This window comes from Ascaphus truei, chromosome 1 (assembly GCF_040206685.1).
Source record: "Ascaphus truei isolate aAscTru1 chromosome 1, aAscTru1.hap1, whole genome shotgun sequence".
In the NCBI taxonomy this organism is placed as follows: Eukaryota; Metazoa; Chordata; class Amphibia; order Anura; family Ascaphidae; genus Ascaphus; species Ascaphus truei.
Genome location: NC_134483.1, coordinates 39,671,774 through 39,690,906, shown reverse-complemented (window position 1 = coordinate 39,690,906; position 19,133 = coordinate 39,671,774). Strand labels below are relative to the sequence as shown.

The window sequence follows — 19,133 nt, the reverse complement described above, 5'->3', positions numbered from 1 at the left end:
GTCCCTTTTCCAATATTGTTATATGTATTAGGGATAGATTAAATTCTGATAAATTATATATCCTTAATTTATCTGGGGCTGTTGTTATCACTATCTCTGTCGTCCCTGACCTCTTCTCTCTCGTAACTTTCTTTTTTCCCTTCTTGTAATAATTGTGTTTGTGCGTGTTCTAAAAAAACATCTCTATCGGACATAGGATGTAATCTGTAAATCTGATATGATGCCTCCTATTGATAACTTATAACACTACTGTATTTTAATATATGATATGTAATCTCTCTATAAATTTCCTCCCCCGGAGAGAGGTGGCGACGACCTATGCTGTAGTAATAAACTGGAAAGCATATACAGTATTTTGTTGCACATTATATTTTCGATTTGTTTTTCCCCACTATATTTCTTGGGGCACTCCTGGTTTTTAACCAGTTTTAACTACACTGTAGCTCATTCAGTGCTCCTACATTTTAACCCATTAGGCACTGCATACAGATGGAACTTTTGGTTTGTGCCCTCAATCTTTGCGGGTCCAATACGGCAGGGGTGCGCAAATGTTTGAAGCTGCGCCCCCTGCCTGCTCTCCTGGTGCTCGCACCCCCCTTATCTTTTTTGCCATAGTCAAATGACGCAGTTGGGTCATTTGACGCCACGTTGCCATGGCGACGCATCACACCAGCCATGAATCTCTGTAAGCTGAGGTGTAGAGGCCTTGCGCGGTCCCCCAGCATTTAATTTAAATACCTTGGGGAAGAGCGCTGGGCCTCTGCAACTCCAGCGCCCCCCAGAAAAATCTCATGCCCCCCGTGAGGAGCGTTCCCCTGAGTTTGTGCACCCCTAACATACGGCATCCTCCCCCGACCGCGGATCCCAGCAACAAGACTTAATGGCCCACCTGTCTGTAAGAGACGCGCACTATGAGTGAATCAGTCACTTTTCCTGCGCGCCTCTAAAAAGCGATTGCACCACTTTTATTTTATTATTTATATATATATATATATATATATATATATATATATATATATATATATATATATGTATATGTATATATATATATATGTATATATATATATATATATATATATATATATATATATATATATATATATATATATATATTTAATATATTTTAATATTGAAGCAGGAAATTCTGGGGTGAGGGAATTCTGCATCAGAAGCATTGCTTTAACATGCTTATAGTCATCCTGATCTTCTGGTGGGATGGACTGCAGAGTCTCTTTGGCCACTACGGACAACAAGGGGTGCAATCTCAACACCCAGTCCTGTGGTGGCACCCAGTATCTTTGACATTGGGTCTCAAAGTCACTTTAAAAAATGTCAATCTTGTCTGTGCCATCCACAAACTTGTTGAAACTGTGGTGGTCCACTCTGGGAAAGTCTTGTTCCCCGTCGATCAGGTGGGAGTGAGGGGACACTTGCCCTTGTACTGCTGCCAACATCCGAATCCTCTCATCTGCTATAGCCTTCTCTCCCCGTGAGGCAAGGAGTGCGGTGATTCCAGGGGTGGTGGGTCCGGTAGCCATGGGGACTATCCCTACCGCACTCCCAAGAACTAGTCCTTCACCATTATCCTGGTGATCGACCTCTCCCTCCCCATGTCCATCTCCCTCCAGGGCTAGATTAACATCCTGCGCCCCGGGCTGAAATGCGACCACTGCTGCAGGTATGGGCTCGTTGCCCTCAGGTAAAGCAATACTGGCTTCATGGAATTCCAAGTCCTCCTCCAGTTGTACCTTTGACCGACCAGCCATCGGTAGTCCATAACTTTCACACCGGGTAACGATCCGCGAGCGGTCCTAGGACCAGAACCACCCCGATCGCTTATCCATGTTAGCCCGCAGGCACAAAGTTAGATGAAAAAGGATATCTGTATTTTTTTGTGCTCTTGTGAAACGTGTGTATGCTACCTCTTGCTTTGGGAGCTCGCAATCTTAGAGTTTCCCTCTATATTATAGGATCCCCCAGGATGCTATACCATAGGCTCAATCAGATCCCACCGCTGCCACCAGTAAATAGAGCCTGTCACGGGAGACCAGGTTTCACAACACATATATACCGGGATCATATGATTGAGCAAAGCAAGGAGGTAAAATAAATTGTAATTTATTTCACGAAAAGACATATGCACAATGTTCCACAATTACAGTCAATATACACTTACTGGGATGGGGGTAAGCGAAATAATTTGTTTCCAGAACAAAATCTTGTAAAATAAAGTCTGTAGGAGTACTTTTCACAGGAACAGGAATTACTCGAGAAAGCCTTGGTCCGTTCTCAAATCCGCCGATGCTGTAATGGCACTTGGAATCTTGATGAAACGTATGAAGCTTGATGAACCTTAAGATGAATCTTGGGTGAAGCTGATTCCCAACGGGCTGCAGAAGTTTTTTTATAAGGTTCAAAACAGTGCAGCCAATCTCTCTGTGGGAATAACTTTTCCCACCTATCCCGGAGTTGCCAATACTTCAAAAACCTGGCAGGAGTGGCTTCCTATTTTGCTAAGGGCATGCCCCAACCTAGCACCTTTGCCTCTTAGCATATGGGACCCAACCCCTTTACCTGGCGACAGTAAGTCTCGGATGGGCAACCATTTGACAACAGCCCGGACTTCACATTAGGATGGGGATACTTGAGCTACCCCTCCCACCCTGACACCTCAGAGACACTGAGCCCTTTCAACTCCGGACTTTTGCAGACATTGTGGCATCAAGCCAGCGGAATGCCTTAGAAGTCCAGAGCTGTACATCCTCAGCTCATTTACGGTGAGTCACTACACACATACTAAGTGGTATGCTATCATAAATGAGTCTCCAGTGTTCTGAATGAAAGTCCAACTATTCCTATAATGTTTAATACACTAATTTAAGGGGAATTTCATTCACCAATTTTTATAAAAATAAAGTTATGGTTGTTTTATATGTTTCTCCCTGAACTATGTGCACAGCAAGTTTTAGAGTGCTAGGAGCTTCATAACTGAAGTTAGCAAAAAGCCGCTTTTATTCTTTAAGCACTGGACTTAGAAACATTTTCACTCTTGCCACCTTATACCTGGTGGGAGAGACTTCGAACCCTTATCCTGGGTTCTGGTGTTTTAGGCAGATACCGGGGGACCCTGGAATGTGATTTCCCCCTGCCCGGTCTTACTGTTCTGGTCTGTGCTGAAGCAGGGAGATTGGCAGTGGGCCGCTAACTGCTTCCTAGGGAGGATTTGGTCTGGTGGTCTGTGTCTACATGTCTCCAGGAATCTGGTAGGATTCCTGGGTACATGTTTCGGGGTAACCAGCAAGTCTGGCACCTTTCTATTCAAACACACTTTCACAACATTTTACTGTAAAATCATTCCTGAAACTCATGCCCTGCGAATCTCCACTGGTTGGCACTCCTGAACAGTAAAACACACATACATCTTTATTAAAATACAGTTCACATGCATAACTGGGTTGCAGAGCTGACACTTCAAACTCCCCAATATGGCTCAGGGGCACCCAGCCGGGCATAAAACCTTTATTATTGACCTGGGTACCCCCTCACCCTCACAACCCCCTGCTTCAATACTGTGTTATCAAAATAAAATTAAAGCCGTGCGATCGCCTGTTATAGGCGCAAAGGTAGAGACACTGATTCAGTCTCACTCTTAGTGCACGTCTCTTACAGACAGGTGCAGCCAGGTAGGATTCACACAGCGCGAGTCCCATTCAAACTCAGGAAGCCCCGCTGAGTTAATTCCGACGGGCCATTACAACCTTCTATGGACTGTCCTATGGAGTGTCCCCAATTTCCAGAATGTGATCCAGAATTTCCCGCAGACACTGGACCATAAGGAAACAGCCATTGTTTTTGTATATAATTTGCTTAGTGGATCTGAATTAAATTCAGGGAAAATAACGTCTGTTACTATTTTAGGTAACCTGATGTTATTTAACCTGATTTAATGGAGCTTAGTGCATCTGAGCCATTGACTTTGAGAAATATAGAGTAAACAATTATTGCTTACCTCCCAAAAATGATTGTATGGTACATAAGGATTTGCCATAATGTTGCCTCTACTTCCAATCTTCCCCACATCTACTCCCATAAGGGATATATTGAAAGCTGGCTGGTTTGTTTTTGTTAGGTCTGAGACCCATCTTTCAAATGGCCTTTGTTTACAGTGCTAAACAAGCTATATTTGATGTCCGATAAATGGAAATGCTTACAGTACCTATAGTGCACACTGAGCAAATATATATCATTTTGAATTCTTACCTTGCCACAAGTACTGAAAGCTCGAATCCAAATCAAATCTTCACCACAAGTATTTTTTATGTAATGCTGGCTCCCAGCGGGAAAGAAGACAACGTCCCCGATGCCAATGTCAAATTCAACGGATTGAGCATTAATAACTCCTACCTGTGTGATAAAATAAAACATTTGGATCATAACATCTAATTAAGCCTCTTTCTAACAACAAAGAAACTAGAAGGGTTATCTGCAGCTAAACCACACTATTGTAAGATCTATGAAACTTCCTGTTACAATATGCAGATGTAACGGGCTTCAGTGATCTTTATCCCACACTACAGATTCATAAAAGCCTCAACAGGAAACCTCCTACCATGCCTTTACCTTTCAGTTATAGATACAGAGGCCACCGTCGGGTTGTCTGTTGGCCAAGTACAGGGACTCTGGCTACATCTGCAAAGATGGGTTAATGCACCAGGAACATAGCAATGCCAACACAGGAACGTTACTAACAAGAGGAAGATGGCTTCGCACATAGGGAGATGGCTTCACACAAGAGGAAGCTGGCTTCACACAAGATAGATGTCTTCACACAAGAGGAAGATGGCTTCACACAAGAGGAAGATGGCTTCACACAAGAGAGAGGTGGCTTCACACAAGAGAGAGGTGGCTTCACACAAGAGGGAGATGGCTTCACTTAAGAGGTTGCTGGCTTTAGACAAGAGGAAGATGGCTTAACACAAGAGGAAGATGGCTTCACACAAGAGGGAGATAGCTTTATATGGGCCTAAGAGATTTATTACAACAGTCCTATTTTGATCCATGGCTTCAATTGAGTATTCATATTGAGGGTAGGGAAAAGGTGTTTGTCAATTCATTATCTTATTTTTCCTCAAAATAATAAAAGATACTGCATATAATAGTCATAAAGCCAAACGACTAAAAGGGCCATTTGAGGCTGCAGTTCAGTCAATATCCTGCATGTGTGTTTTTTTTTAATAAATCAGTTCTGTAGTAAGAAAAAATACTTTTAGCATTTTCTGTTTTAAAAAACAACATCTTTGAAAGACCACTTTTCTTGTATTCTATTTTAACAAGCATGCTTGTTCCTATAGCAACGATTTACATTCCCCATATTTAAAGATGACGCCAAACTTTGCCGATAAATAGACGGAGAACGAATTGACCGGCAGCTATGCAGTTCTTTAAGTAATTAGAGATTGCCCACATGAAACTATTGAAGTAAAAAAAAAAAAAAGACTGAACTGCAGCTTTAAATCGCCAGTTTTTTGAGCATTGATATCACGATATTCAGAAAGCTTTGATTACCTGTGATAGCAAAATTCACAAAACTCTCCACTAGCCGGTGACGTGAAGATCGCCTCTCTGAAAAGGGCTTTCCTGGTGATTTCCTTCAGCTGCAGAGAGAGCTGATCAGAGAGAGCCGCCCTCCCTGAGCAAATCTCGCCCAAAATGTATGTTTTTAATAAATAATGTAATACTAGTGTAGATGAACAAGGGGTCTCCGGAGCAGAACCACATTGATTTCAGGTCCGGGAACCCACTGCTTCCTGAGATACAGGCCCGTTATGGGGTGCCGGTATTTCCTATGCGTTTAAATGCCTTGCATCACGTGACCGTGGGATTTAAATCTGTAGGAGATACCAGCACCCCATAACGGGGCCTGTATCTCTGGAAGCAGGGGGTTCCTGGACCTCAAATCAACGCGGTTCTGCTCCGGAGACCCCCTGCTACAATACGGTAGTATTAACATTAAAATATTTTTTTTTTAAATTCATTACCGTAGCGGTTATCCGCTGCTTTAATGAAATTTTTACTAATCAAAGCAGTTCAGCTCAGGAGACCCCCTGCTCCCGCACACTGTTAATAAAAATTACATTAAAGAAGATTCATTACCTTAGTGGCTATCCGCTAAGGCAATGAAGGGGTTAACCCCCTGCGACCCAGCCGGTAGGCCTAATAACCCACCATGGGCCGCGTTCATCCACTCCCTCTACCCCCAATAAACATTACAATACCTACTACCCACCAATACAGACATACCCCGTTTTACATACACCAGCTTTACGTACACTCGCAAGTACGTACATTTATTTTTAGTTGCACCCTACCCCTGTGTACGTACGCGTGCTTCGCGAGTACGGACACCAGGGGGCGGCGTGCGTGCGCACCTCATCAATACTGCAACCTCCTTCATTGTGGTCCCTAACTGAGCCGGAGTGCAGGTAAGGGGGAAGGGGAAACGGGGACAGATGGCAGGGGGAACGGGGAGATCGGGCATGCCATCAATCAGCAGCTATAGCAGTGATTCCGCCCGCACTGCAGCTCCTGGCTCTTCTCCCTCCGCTCTCCTCTACCCTCCTCCCTCCTCCAGCCTGCTGCTGCTGTAGAGCAGAACTTTGCATGTGAGCTACGGGCTAAGGGGGAGGAGGAGGTGCTCTTCTACTGCATTCTGTGTGTGTGTGTGACTGAGTGTCTGTGTGTGTGACTGTGTGTGGGTGTGTGACTTAGTGTGTGTGTGTGGCTGAGTGTGTGTGTGTGGCTGAGTGTGTGTATGTGACTGAGTGTGTGTGTGACTGAGTGTGTGTGTGTGTGTGTGTGTGTGTGTGTGTGTGTGTGTGTGTGTGTGTGTGTGTGTGTGTGTGTGTGTGTGTGTGTGTGTGTGTGTGTGTGTGTGTGTGTGACTGAGTGTGTGTGTGTGTGTGTGTGTGTGTGTGACTGAGTGTGTGTGTGTGTGTGTGACTGAGTGTGTGTGTGTGTGTGTGTGACTGAGTGTGTGTGTGTGTGTGTGTGTGTGTGTGTGACTGAGTGTGCGTGTGACTGTGTGTGTGTGACTGAGTGTGTGTGACTGAGTGTGTGTTTGTGTGACTGAGTGTGTGTGTGACTGGGTGTGTGAATGAGTGGGTGTGTGACTGAGTGTGTGTGTGTGTGACTGAGTGTGTGTGTTACTGTGTGTGTGACTTAGTGTGTGCGTGACTGAGTGGAGAGAGTGTGTGACTGAGGGAGTGCGTGCGTGAATGAAGGAGTGCCTGAGGGAGTGCCTGAGGGAGTGCGTGTGTGACTGAGAGAGTGTGTGACTGAGGGAGTGCATGCGTGACTGAGTGCGAGCGTGCATGCATGACTGAGTAACAGCGTGCGTGACTGAGTGAGAGCGTGCGTGACTGAGTGAGAGCGTGCGTGACTGAGTGAGAATGTACGTGACTGAGTGAGAGCATGCGTGACTGAGTGAGAGCATGCGTGACTGAGTGAGAGCATGCGCGACTGAGTGAGAGTGCGTGACTGATTGAGAGAGTGCGTGAGAGTGTGCGCGCGAGTGAGAAAGTGAGAGAGAGTGTGCGTAAGAAGGAGAGAGAGAGAGTGTGCATGAGAAGACGAGAGAGAGTGTGCGTGAAAAGGAGAAAGAGTGTGAGAAGGGGGGGAGAGAGAGCTGCTATACAGTATTGTGCCACGTGCGCGCCTCTCACTTCCTTGCTTGCTCCCATTCATTGCGCTGTGGCTGCCCCTACAGCCCGCCGTAGTTGTGACTCACCAATTGAAGATGATTCACCTCAGCCAATAGGAAAACAGCAGTTCGCACATGTGCCATTCAGCACCAGCTAAACCGACTCCCTACCTGTACTTGAGCTCTGATCAAGCGGGGAAACTACATGTACAGCACATGGAGGCTGTGAATTTCCTCTCTGTAAGCCAAGCTGATCAAGGACCTGAGTAAAGACCTTATAGTAAGCGCAACGGCGGCAATGCGACGGAGTGGACTTTGGAAGCCAGGAATATTTGATTTTTCAAGGGCTGTCGCCTCATGTGACAGCCCCTGAACAAATCAAATGCCCGGGAGCCCGCAACGCCGGCGCAAAGCGAAATATAACGTTCGCTAGCAGGGAAGGGTGACGTCACCCGTCGCGTCGCCGGCACTATACGCGCAGCCTAAGGAAGCACAGCATTGTAAAACACTACTGTACTGTACTGTACTGTATTGTTATCACCAAAGTCACAAATCAAAGTCCCAAAAATATATCAGTCAGTCAAATAAATGCACCTCACCTTCATGCCCTTTCAGTAAAAATACTGTACAGTAGAAGATATGCCCTCTCCTTCATCCTTCCTACATATTGTTTAAATAATTTTCCGTTCATCCATGTTGTATCTGTCAGCAGTAGTAAGAAAAATCAGCTGACATTAAAGATTTTATTTCAATATAGCCTAGTGTATTTATTTTGGTTACAAATGCAATATTTACACCAGTTATGCACATATATGATGTTTGCAGTACAGTACTGTACATGCATTGTAAAGTGGAAAAAAGGTACTGCTTCACTTTAAGTACATTTTCACTTTATACACAAGAGAAGAATGACCTCAAACGGGGTCAAATATGTACCCCGCACAACACCAAAAAAGGAGGATAAATGGATATCCTGTATAATGACAGGAAAATATACTGCAATAGTGCAAGTGTGGTGCTGACTGGGAATGTAAACTGTGATAAACGAAAGAAAGAGAGCTCCCCTTTCTGTAAAATCCATATAATCTGCCCTGATACTTACCTGTTCTCCATGTGTTTACAGTCACCATCTATACCCTATTATTTAGAGTTTAAAGATTGTCTCTAATAATTTATAAGGAGATTTCTTGTGATATACAGTAGACTACTTAGTTAATCTTTCTCTCCTTTTGTGGACTAAAGTAATCATTAACGTTTATCCTCATTAATATTTCTATAGGACATGTCAGCAATTATCATTCCTTCTTTTCTCAGACCATCCAGATATAAATCAATACCTACTGTATAATTATTTATTCTGACCACCAATAGAGCCTCTGTAAACATTATGCCCTAGATTTGGCTGTAACAACATATAACGATCAAAGGGATTTAAAAATCCTTTATTCATATGCAAAACCACTAATTCATAATTCCTGAGAGTAATAGAAAAGTAAATAATACACACACGAGCATGCAGTGTTATCCACCAATCACGGAACTTTTGGACAGTCAGATGGTGGTAGGGAACCAGTGTATGGGTATTACACACCCACCTTTTCACTGGGGATGACGCGCGATCATGACGCGACGCCACGAAGGACCAATTAGTGCTCGGCATTTCAAGTAACCATAGTGATCCATAATGACACCCAAACTTGAATGCGAGTAGGCACGGTCCAATCAGCGACGCCGCAGATGGTCAGGTGATCGGGATTGACCAATCAGGGCACACCAGGCTCTTAAAAACAGTCTACTAAAACAGCTACACTAGAATATGGGCATGTTAGGACCTATCAACACTGGTATAGATGGTCAGGTGACCTGGAATAGCCAACCAAGGCAGATCGAGCTTATGTAACCCACTATGACGCGTGGGTATGACGCGATGCTAGAGGACCAATTACAGCTTGATACTAATCAGCCAATAAGGCGATAAATGTGTATAAATATTCATCAGAAACACTTTGAAACTGCCCCTGATGAAGCCACAACGGTGAAACATATGTTGGGCAGGCTTGGCGCCACTACCAGGTGCGCAGGCTAGTCGGAGAGGTCTGGTGCTTAATTTCAGTCAGAGAATTTCGGAGCCTTCGTCATGGGAAGCACAACGCTCTGACTACATCCTTCATAGTATGGAATTTGAGTGAAAGACCCATATATTGTAGTCAAAAGAGGGCTATGTTTCTCTATTTCTCTTACTAGAGTATTTGGCTACTATTTGTCAAGCTGCTCACCAGGACAGACCTACAGGCTCAGTTATCTCTGAACCTGATGGTCTGGTAACACTGTGTATGTGTATATAGAGGCTGGATCACAACACCCCACATACAAACATGGTTATGGACACACAGAGCCAGTAGCCCTCATCATCACTCTCACCTATTTAGGAGTAGTTATCTGACGACCTATAATTGTATTTGAATAGCCATTACCACGGTTAGAATAATTATATAACCGTGTGAACAGATAGTTAATAATAGCTATTCTTCTATTTACACTGTCGTTTTTGATTAATAGCACACAGACACCTCCCTCATTTTTAATTTGTTTTAATCATTTGGTTCATTGTATATTTCGCTGCAATAAATATATTTTAAATATTTCATTAATAAATAGTATTATTAATTTAGCTAAGGGTGTTTTCTCTAGTGCGGCACAATAGGGAGCTCTCTTTCTTTCGTTTATCACATTTTCACTTTACATACATGCTCTGGTCCCATTGCATATGTTAAAGCGGGGTATGCCTGTACACAACCCATCCACCCCCTATACCCCCACATAAAACATTTTCTATTTTTTTATGCACAGGATTGATACCGGAGGGGGTCCTCTGGTAGTCCCTGCGGGTGTCCGTGGGCCTCCAGATGGTCTTCGTGGTTGTTTGGGGGCCCCACAGGTGTCCCCAGTTGGTCCCCATGGGTGGTTCCTGCGGGTGTTTCTTCGGATCACCGCTGGCTTGCAATACTAATCCTGTGCTGAAAAAATAAAAAGTGCAATACATAGATATAAATACCCCCCCCCCACCAGCCCCCAATACATAGAGTACAGTAATGGGCAAAATAACTATTATCCAGATATTGGTAATAGCTCATTTGCCTATTATTACATTAAACATTAGCCAGCCAGCATAAATAAAGTAAATAAACCTTTCTACTTACCTCTGCCATCATGAAGGGCGTCCTCATCAGCATACTCCAGGTCCATGTCCTCCGTTGCGAGAAAGAATACCAGAAATAATGCAATCTAATGGCCCCTAACCCCTTAATCACCTTAGCGGTTAATAACCGCTATAGTAATTAAGGGGTTAACCCAACCCTGATGAAGATGCCCTTCATGATGGCAGGGGTAAGTAGAAAGGATTATTTACTTTATTTATGCTGGCTGGCTAATGTTTTATTTAATAATGGGCAAATGAGCTATTATCCATATCATTACTGTACTGTTTGTGTTGGGGGGGGTGTATTTATTGCAATGTATTCCCCCAAAAAATGTTGGCAACAGGATTGGTACCGCAAGCCAGCGGACACCACCGGACACCACCTGCAGGGACCACCCGAGGGCCCTTAGATACCTGCGGGGACCACCTGAGGACCCCCGGACACCCACAGGAACCATCCGAGGGCCCGCAGAAACCCACGGGGACCACCTGAGGACCCCCGGACACCCGCGGCCTCTGGTATCAATCATGTGGGTGTAGAGGAGGTGGGTATTAGTGTTTATTGTGGGTAGCAGGGGTGGGTGAAGGGGGTATTTAGCCCTTGGTGGGTAGCGAGAAGGATTAACCCCTTAATTTCTTAGCGGTTAGCTTCTAAGGTATTGAAATTGCCTGCAAAATGCATTTTTATTGCATGGGATTCATGCTGGGGTCTCCGGTGCTGATATTAATTGGTATCAGCTGCGGGGACACCCGGCATCAATCCGATGCAGAAAAAAAAGCATTTTTTTTTAAAGTCCTATCTCGCCGCCTTATTGGCAGATTCTCACCAGCCTGACGCTAACTTTTCCTGGCGTAAGGATTTTGGGAGAAACTCGCCATTCTAGAGCCGTGATTAGCCCGTTAAACTATTCCTGGCTACTAGAATTGCACGAGTTTCAGAACCTGCCGATAAGTTGGTTATCGTTGCTCACCCAGCGTTTTTTTTATGACGGCTGACATTTTGGTGATTCATGCCTTTATCGCCCACTTATCGAGGCATAGCAGTAGGCATTTTGGCAGATAAGTGCTTGATAAGTGGCTAATCGACGCTTATAGCATAGGCCCCTAAGTATCTGTCTCCCAGCTGCGAATCTAAGATCTTAAAATGTGCAGTGGAGCCATATTTACCAAAGAGAAAATCCCATTGAAAACAATGAAGATCTTAAATTAATCTTGTTCTTTTTTGACGCCTCCGTCAGCTGAATGACTTTGACACATTAACCTCTATGAGTCCTAAATCTGAAACCAATTATATTGTAGGTTTCGTGATGCAGTTTTATTGTTTGTAAGACACTTTCTCTTGTCTAGACCCTCCTTATTGCAGAGGGTGGCAATGATGAAGCAGACAAAAGGAGATACAGTACAAAGAATGACGGTTGTATGTAAAGTCGTGGCAAGGTGCCCTGTGGCTTTCTTTACTTCAGAACTGAGAGATGCCTCAGAAAGAAGCAGAAACCAAAAGGGAAGAGGAGGAGTGAAGGGAATTGTCAGATCCAGAGAAACAGGAGAAAAACATAAGGGGGAGAATAAAGGCAGATACTGTAAGTAATAAGTTGTATGTAGAAAAAGTAAAGAAGAAAACAATGGATTTGAAATGCAAGACTGGAGCTCTACTGTCATATTTAAGCTTAGCCAATGTTATTATTCAGAAGAGCAATAATAAAAAAAACAAGCAAGAATACTGGATATAGTAAATACAATTAGAAAGTCAAGGTACAGTATATAGGGATATGGCAAGAGAAGAGAACCAGTCCATGGAGAGATCTGATTGCCATTAATGGAGTAAGGAAGGAATTTTCCCCTTATGAGACATAAGAGACCAATATGTCATTGGATACATCCAATTCAATATGTACAGTATATGAGTATCACACCCAATTAGAATTTAACAGAGGTTAAACTCGGTAAAAGAACAGTATAATTCTTTCATCCAACTAATCCACAATGTAATTAAGTTACAGTACCTTTCCACAGCCTGCGAGTACATATCCCATCTCATGAGCATTCAGGTGGTAATGTGGAAGCCAAAGAGCATAAGTATGTAACCTAAGCACTCCAAGGCTCAGGGTATGTGGATGCTGAAAAAGACGAAGGCACTTTAATTTGTTTAAAATGAACAAATTAGGGATCATTTCAGCAAAATTATATGTGATCTCAATATAAACCCATAGTTTTATGACATCTAAAAATTAAACTAGTTATTCTTTTATTTCCTAAAATATACATTCCATATGATGCAGCGAGGCAATCTGAGGCACAGCAGGATGAGTTGGCTTGCACGAACAAAAGTCCTCCTTTGCGCTGGAACCCCGGATAGCGATGTAGGTACTCTTCCATGATATAGGGGTAACAACAGAGAAAATGTGCTTCAATATTCAATTCTTATAATACAGTATGTGTTGGATGGTCACCTTGATGTGCACACTTTATAGTGCTAATGATCTCACACATGTGGGACGCTGCTAGGAAGAAACCCCAGAAGGACCGGAGGTCATATCAATGCTCTAAAAACAACTGATTCCTGAATGCACACTAACCGGAGGATAAAGGCTGGTGACGGCCATAAAGTTCACACTGCGCTTCTTTTACGTTGTAATTCGTGAGTGGAATTCCAACTGTCTTTGTTATATGGGGTTTTTTTTGTAAAGTTTTCTACGTTATTGTACTATGGCAATCTCTTTTCTTCTTTACATATGACTCATGTGCATTTAACACTGCTGTGTACATCACCCCAAACCAAGGGGCATTGAAGTTAAGTAATTCATGAATGATATAATTGTGATTTAGTTCCTTACTACTCTAAGTACCCAATACTACCAGTGCTTGTCACAGGAAATTAGATCCAAGGCACTATCCTTATAGGAGCACATCCACATAAGAGCACGTTGGTGTCATATATGAGCAAAAAATCATTACCACCATCATTAGCACATTGAGGTGACCATCCAACACATGTTGTAATAATTGCATATTGGAGCATATTTTTCTCTGTTGTTAGCCTTATATCCACGGGAGAGTACCTACATCTCTATCCGGGGTTCCAGGACCAAAAAGGACTTTACTTCGTGCACGTTTACCAAGAAGGATTTTTTGGACAATCCTTCAAGTCTTCTAGGCGGCAGGAAACTGGACACTATAACATAATCGGTATTGTAATAATTGCCTATACTTACATCACTCTGACTAAGGTTGCATTAGCGCTAATGTTGTGTTTCCATTCAGGATGAGTTGACTACTGGACTGACACACAGCAAGTACTTTATGGGCTATTTCACTGGACAGTACCTTTAATTTTGCCTAGGACTTTCAAGGAAGTAACACAGTTCTCTGTATATATGAGAGTGGATCAGAAGAAGGACTGAGAGCTTGAAAACGTTTGCCCCCCTGTACCATGTTTGTGGCTATCAGTCTTTGGATATTATCCTCACACGTATTGCCCGGATAAGTATATTCTGGACTGCCATTTGTGTGCCTTGTATATAGAGCAGACTTTCTACTGTACAACTCTAGTGTCCTATTTTTTCTTTTGTGCCCTATACAGTAACCAGGGGTGAGCAAACTTTTTATCCATGAAATTTCTCGGGCTCCCCCTGCCTGATGTAATCAAAATCACATGGAAATAAAACCCCTTTATTAAACGGTATACAATGTAAAATACAAATGTCTCAGGCCGCGCATATAGTGCCCGCGACGGAGACGCGTGACGTCACCCATCGCCGCTAGCGAAAGTTGTATTTCGCTTTGTGGCGGCATGGGCGACCAGGCCATTGATTGGTTCAGGGGCTGTCACATGAGGCGACAGCCCCTGAAAAATCAAATATTGCCGGCTTCAAAAAATCGCGTCGGCCCGTCGCGCTTACTATAAGTGCACACGGCGGCGACAATGCATTTTGTTTTCGGGCAGCGTCGCCGGTACTACAAGCGCAGTCTAAATACTTACATACTTTAACTGCTCACTCTTGCAAAATTAGGCTGCGTCCACGCTGCCGCTGAGAGCGGTGACATCACCAACTCTCAAAGCATGAGCGCAGGGTGTCCTGCATAATTTTGCAAGCGCAAGCGGGGAAGTGTTTTCACTTTTTTTTTTTTTTCATTATTTCTGTACATTCACCGTATTATTGATATAGTGGCAGACTTCCCTTTCACTTGCAGAGGATCGCAGCAAAGCAGGTTGCCAGCGGAGGAGAGCAGGAACACAGCGCTATTGCAGGGCAGACACCAAAAGGAGGGATGTTTGACATCACAGCGCTCGCGCGTGCTCCTCCCCCGTACCTCCGAATCACGTGGCCGCCACCTGCACTATCCTGTTCGTGCACATCTTTGGCTGCCCGCCCGCGCACATCTTTTTCGCCTGCACACCCAGGTTTTGCCGCACGCGTCCCGCCTAAATAATCTGGCACCGCCCCCCCCCCCAGTTTGTGCACCGCTGCATTTAATCACAACACCCACACACATACAACCCCCCAACCGCCACACACTCAACCCCCCCACACACACACTCAACCCCCCCACACACACACACTCAACCCCCCCCACACACACACAGTCAACCCCCCCACACAAACACACTCAACCCCCCCCCCACACACACTCAACCCCCTCCCCACACACACAACCCCCCCCCACACACACTCAACCCCCCCCCACACACACTCAACCCCCCCCCCCACACACTCAACCCCCCCCCACAAACACTCAACACCCCCCCCCACAACCACACACACACCTGGTGGGTGGGGGGAGGGAGTAACTAAGCCTGCTCAGGTCCCCCCATGTGCTGCTCAAAACGGGCGGGTAACAGACAGGAGGAGGAGGGCTTGTCTGTGTGCAGGGAAGGCCCCGCAGCAAGGCCCCACCTCCTCTGACACAGACAGAGCAGAGAAGCAGCAGCAGCCTCAGCACAGAGCTTCTGGCTGCCCGTGCACAGCTCTGCCCGCCCCAAGATTTCCCCGCACGCAGCCTGTGCCCCCCCCCTAAATAATCTTGCGCCCCCCAGTTTGCGCACCGCTGATGTAGACTATAGTATTTTGTTCCTTTTTTATATTGTGCCTTTCTCATTTTACATTGCTAATTTTCTAATTGTATTCAGCTGCAGGTATTCTCTGACTGTATGTATATCTTTATTTATATAGTGCCATATATGTACATAGCATTTCACAGCAGTAATACACACATGACAATAATGTGACACATAATGGGATATATATAGTATAGAGATACTTTATATGAGATATAAAAGTAACATTAGGAGAAGAATTCCCTGCCCTGAAGAGCTCGTGTCTATTCTAAAACACTGTTCACTGTAAAACTCTATTATTCACTGTATATCGCTGATCGTCTCCTTAGGGGGTTATTACCCCGGATAAAACTGATCGACAGTCCTATAGTGTATTACATTTATTATCTCTCAGTTCCAGTGACAATATTCTCATGTTGTACCAGTTATCCATGAAACATTTTCTTTCTTTATCCTTGCCTGGGATCTAATACACAAAATGATGAATTAGAAAATATGTGCTTATTGTGATCTTTGAGTGCTGGGATTCCATTTTTATACTTTCCATATTTTCCCATGTAGAATAATTATTTAGTACAAAACACTCATAGTTAGGGAGTTATTTTGATTGGTGTTCTACAATGTTGCTGATGGAAAAGCACAGACTCAAAGGAAACTACTGAGCTTACAGCCATTCTATGAGAATTCCTCAGTTCAGAGCATTTGTTTAGAATTTAAACAATACCCAAATAACACTGAAAATGCAGTGCAGTAATAAGCAAAACTGAAATCTCTGAGATATTTAATTTTGGCGCCATTGGTCCTCGAGTAATGAATGATTCCAGTCTTCAAATTGATAAGCAGCACAAAAAAAGAATGAAACAAAAATACCTAAGCAATTGGTCTGTATATTCCCCCAACAAAAATTTCCATGAAGGACCTTTTTTTTTGAGCCCCATTAGGGGAAACCATAGGACACGTAAAGCCTTATTGTGGTTTAAATGTTTTGTGGACTGCTCATCAATTGAAAAACTGACATTAGTTCAGAGGAGACAAATTGCAGAATGGATTTTTTATCCAAGCACTATTGTTTAGTCAGTTGAATTTTGGTTGTTACAGTTAATAGATTATATTGTAACTTTTATGCTTGATTCTCAGACTGCTCTGAGCCTAGTTTACACTGGCGACACACTTTATTCGAGCTCGGCTAGTCCCACGAATTCGGGTATACCCGGGTGTATTGAGGTTTGTGACTGTTTTCTGCCCGAGTGCATTGAGGTATTTTCCAAGCAGGGATTGAAGCATTTTATTCCCGCTGGCTGCAATACTGCACAGTATATATATATATACTGCATTACAATTCATGAATTTATGCCATCTGGTAGACACGCGATGCATTGCAGCCTATTAAATCCTAATCATTATCATTTAACAGATCAGCCGCCCGTCAGCCAGGCATGAACCCAGGCTGGGAAGGCAAACACAACGGGGCTTGTCAGAGGTGAGGAGCGGCGCATTCCAGGTATCTGCCAGGTACATACTGGGTATTTGCTCGAATAAAGTGTGTCGGTGCAGTATATACAGACACTGTTACCTACAGTGTATGTGCTTATGCATTCTCTCACACTGTACTATTCTACATGAATAACCCATGATGACCATGCCGTGATCATCATGCACTGACTTTTCTACAGTACATAATATATTGCACGTGCTGTGTGTTTCATATTTATACAGAGGGAAATGCTTTATGTAGTTTTTCTTTCATTTTGACATTACCGAGAATAAAGAATCCCCATAGACAATAACACTTTCTTTCTGTCCGGTACTGTTGTCATAGTATCGAGCCCACGTTGTTTCTCCTCCATTATAAATCAATGTTGCTGCACCTAAAAGAAGATAACCAGTATTAATATTTCATTATTGTACAATTCACATAGGGGATTAAGCAATATGATCTGATTCAGCGAATTGCCTCAGCTGTGCTGAAATCCTAATACAAGAACTAGATACAGGATTCAAATAACGTATCTATACAGTAACGGATTTTCAACCCTTTTTCTTTGGTTAAAGAACCCTATAATCATATTGTGAAGAATCCCAATCCTCTCGAACAATGAGTCTGAAATTATATGCATTGTAAGGAACCCCATCCCTCTCTAATAGTGTATGTGAGATTAGATGCATTGTAAGGAACCCCAACTCTCTCTAACAGCGAGTTTGAGATGAGATGCATCGTAAAAAAATTCTTATTGAGTGAGAGGTTTTAGGTGGGGGAGGGTTTTAGATACAAAAGGGGTAGAGAGAAGACATCCTTGAGCAGAATGCAAGAGGCGAGCAGGTGTATAGTGAGAAATTATGGTGGAGATGTAAGGAGGGGCAGAGGAGTGTATAGCCTTAAATGGGAGAGGGAGAATTTTGTAAGTAATACAGGATTTTATGTTCTTGATCCTACTTTTGTAAATTGTCATTCTTAGTTATTCTTATTTTATTTGTTTACTTTTCATACTTAGAACAATCTAAATCTGCTATAAAGATCAGAGTATTATATTAATCCATTCATATATCTCTACCTTTATTGTATATGATCCATGATCACAATTGACATATTCATCATAAGAAACATTATCAACAATTAGTTGGTAATGCACTACAGAAACAGCAGAATAATGTGCAGATTTGCTTCCTTTGCTGCAGTAATATTATGGGAAAGACCCTGCATAAAAGGAAGATGATCGTGATAATGAGAAAAATACGTGTATGGGGTTTACATCAAGATAGTAACTTTAGTGCTTGAATCCCATATATTATAACAGAACAGAATAAAAACACATAGACCAACATAATTATGAAATATCTACTATTTAATATTATAATTTGTATGTCTAATTGGAAATACTGTAAGTTATCAATGGTTTGGTATACAGTATGTTTTCACCAGAGAAGAAACCGCAATGTTTTCAGTTAAAGAAACGTATTTTTTGTGGCTAAATCCCATTACTTTTTTTGTTTCGAAATATTTTCAGACATTTCTTCTTCAAAATATGTTGATCATTAGAGTTGTGCCCATCATTGTTATATATTTGTGATTAGCAGTTTAATCAACTGCTATAGGCTTACCTTCAAGATCAAAAAAATACTTCCATACAAGTTTCTCTTCAGACTGAGGATAAGCAGTGCCTGTGAGGTCTGACAAGTTC

General features: G+C 43.1%; 1 long non-coding RNA gene across 1 annotated transcript; it reads right to left on the bottom strand.

The window, feature by feature from the left end:
• Window positions 1-4,304: 4,304 nt before the first annotated feature.
• LOC142468925 (uncharacterized) lies at window positions 4,305-17,801 on the bottom strand. Its single transcript, XR_012788906.1, has 3 exons — window positions 17,713-17,801; window positions 12,902-13,015; window positions 4,305-4,404 (listed from the first exon to the last, which is right to left on the bottom strand). It is a non-coding gene; the product is annotated as an uncharacterized LOC142468925 (long non-coding RNA).
• Between the last annotated feature and the right edge of the window lie 1,332 nt (window positions 17,802-19,133).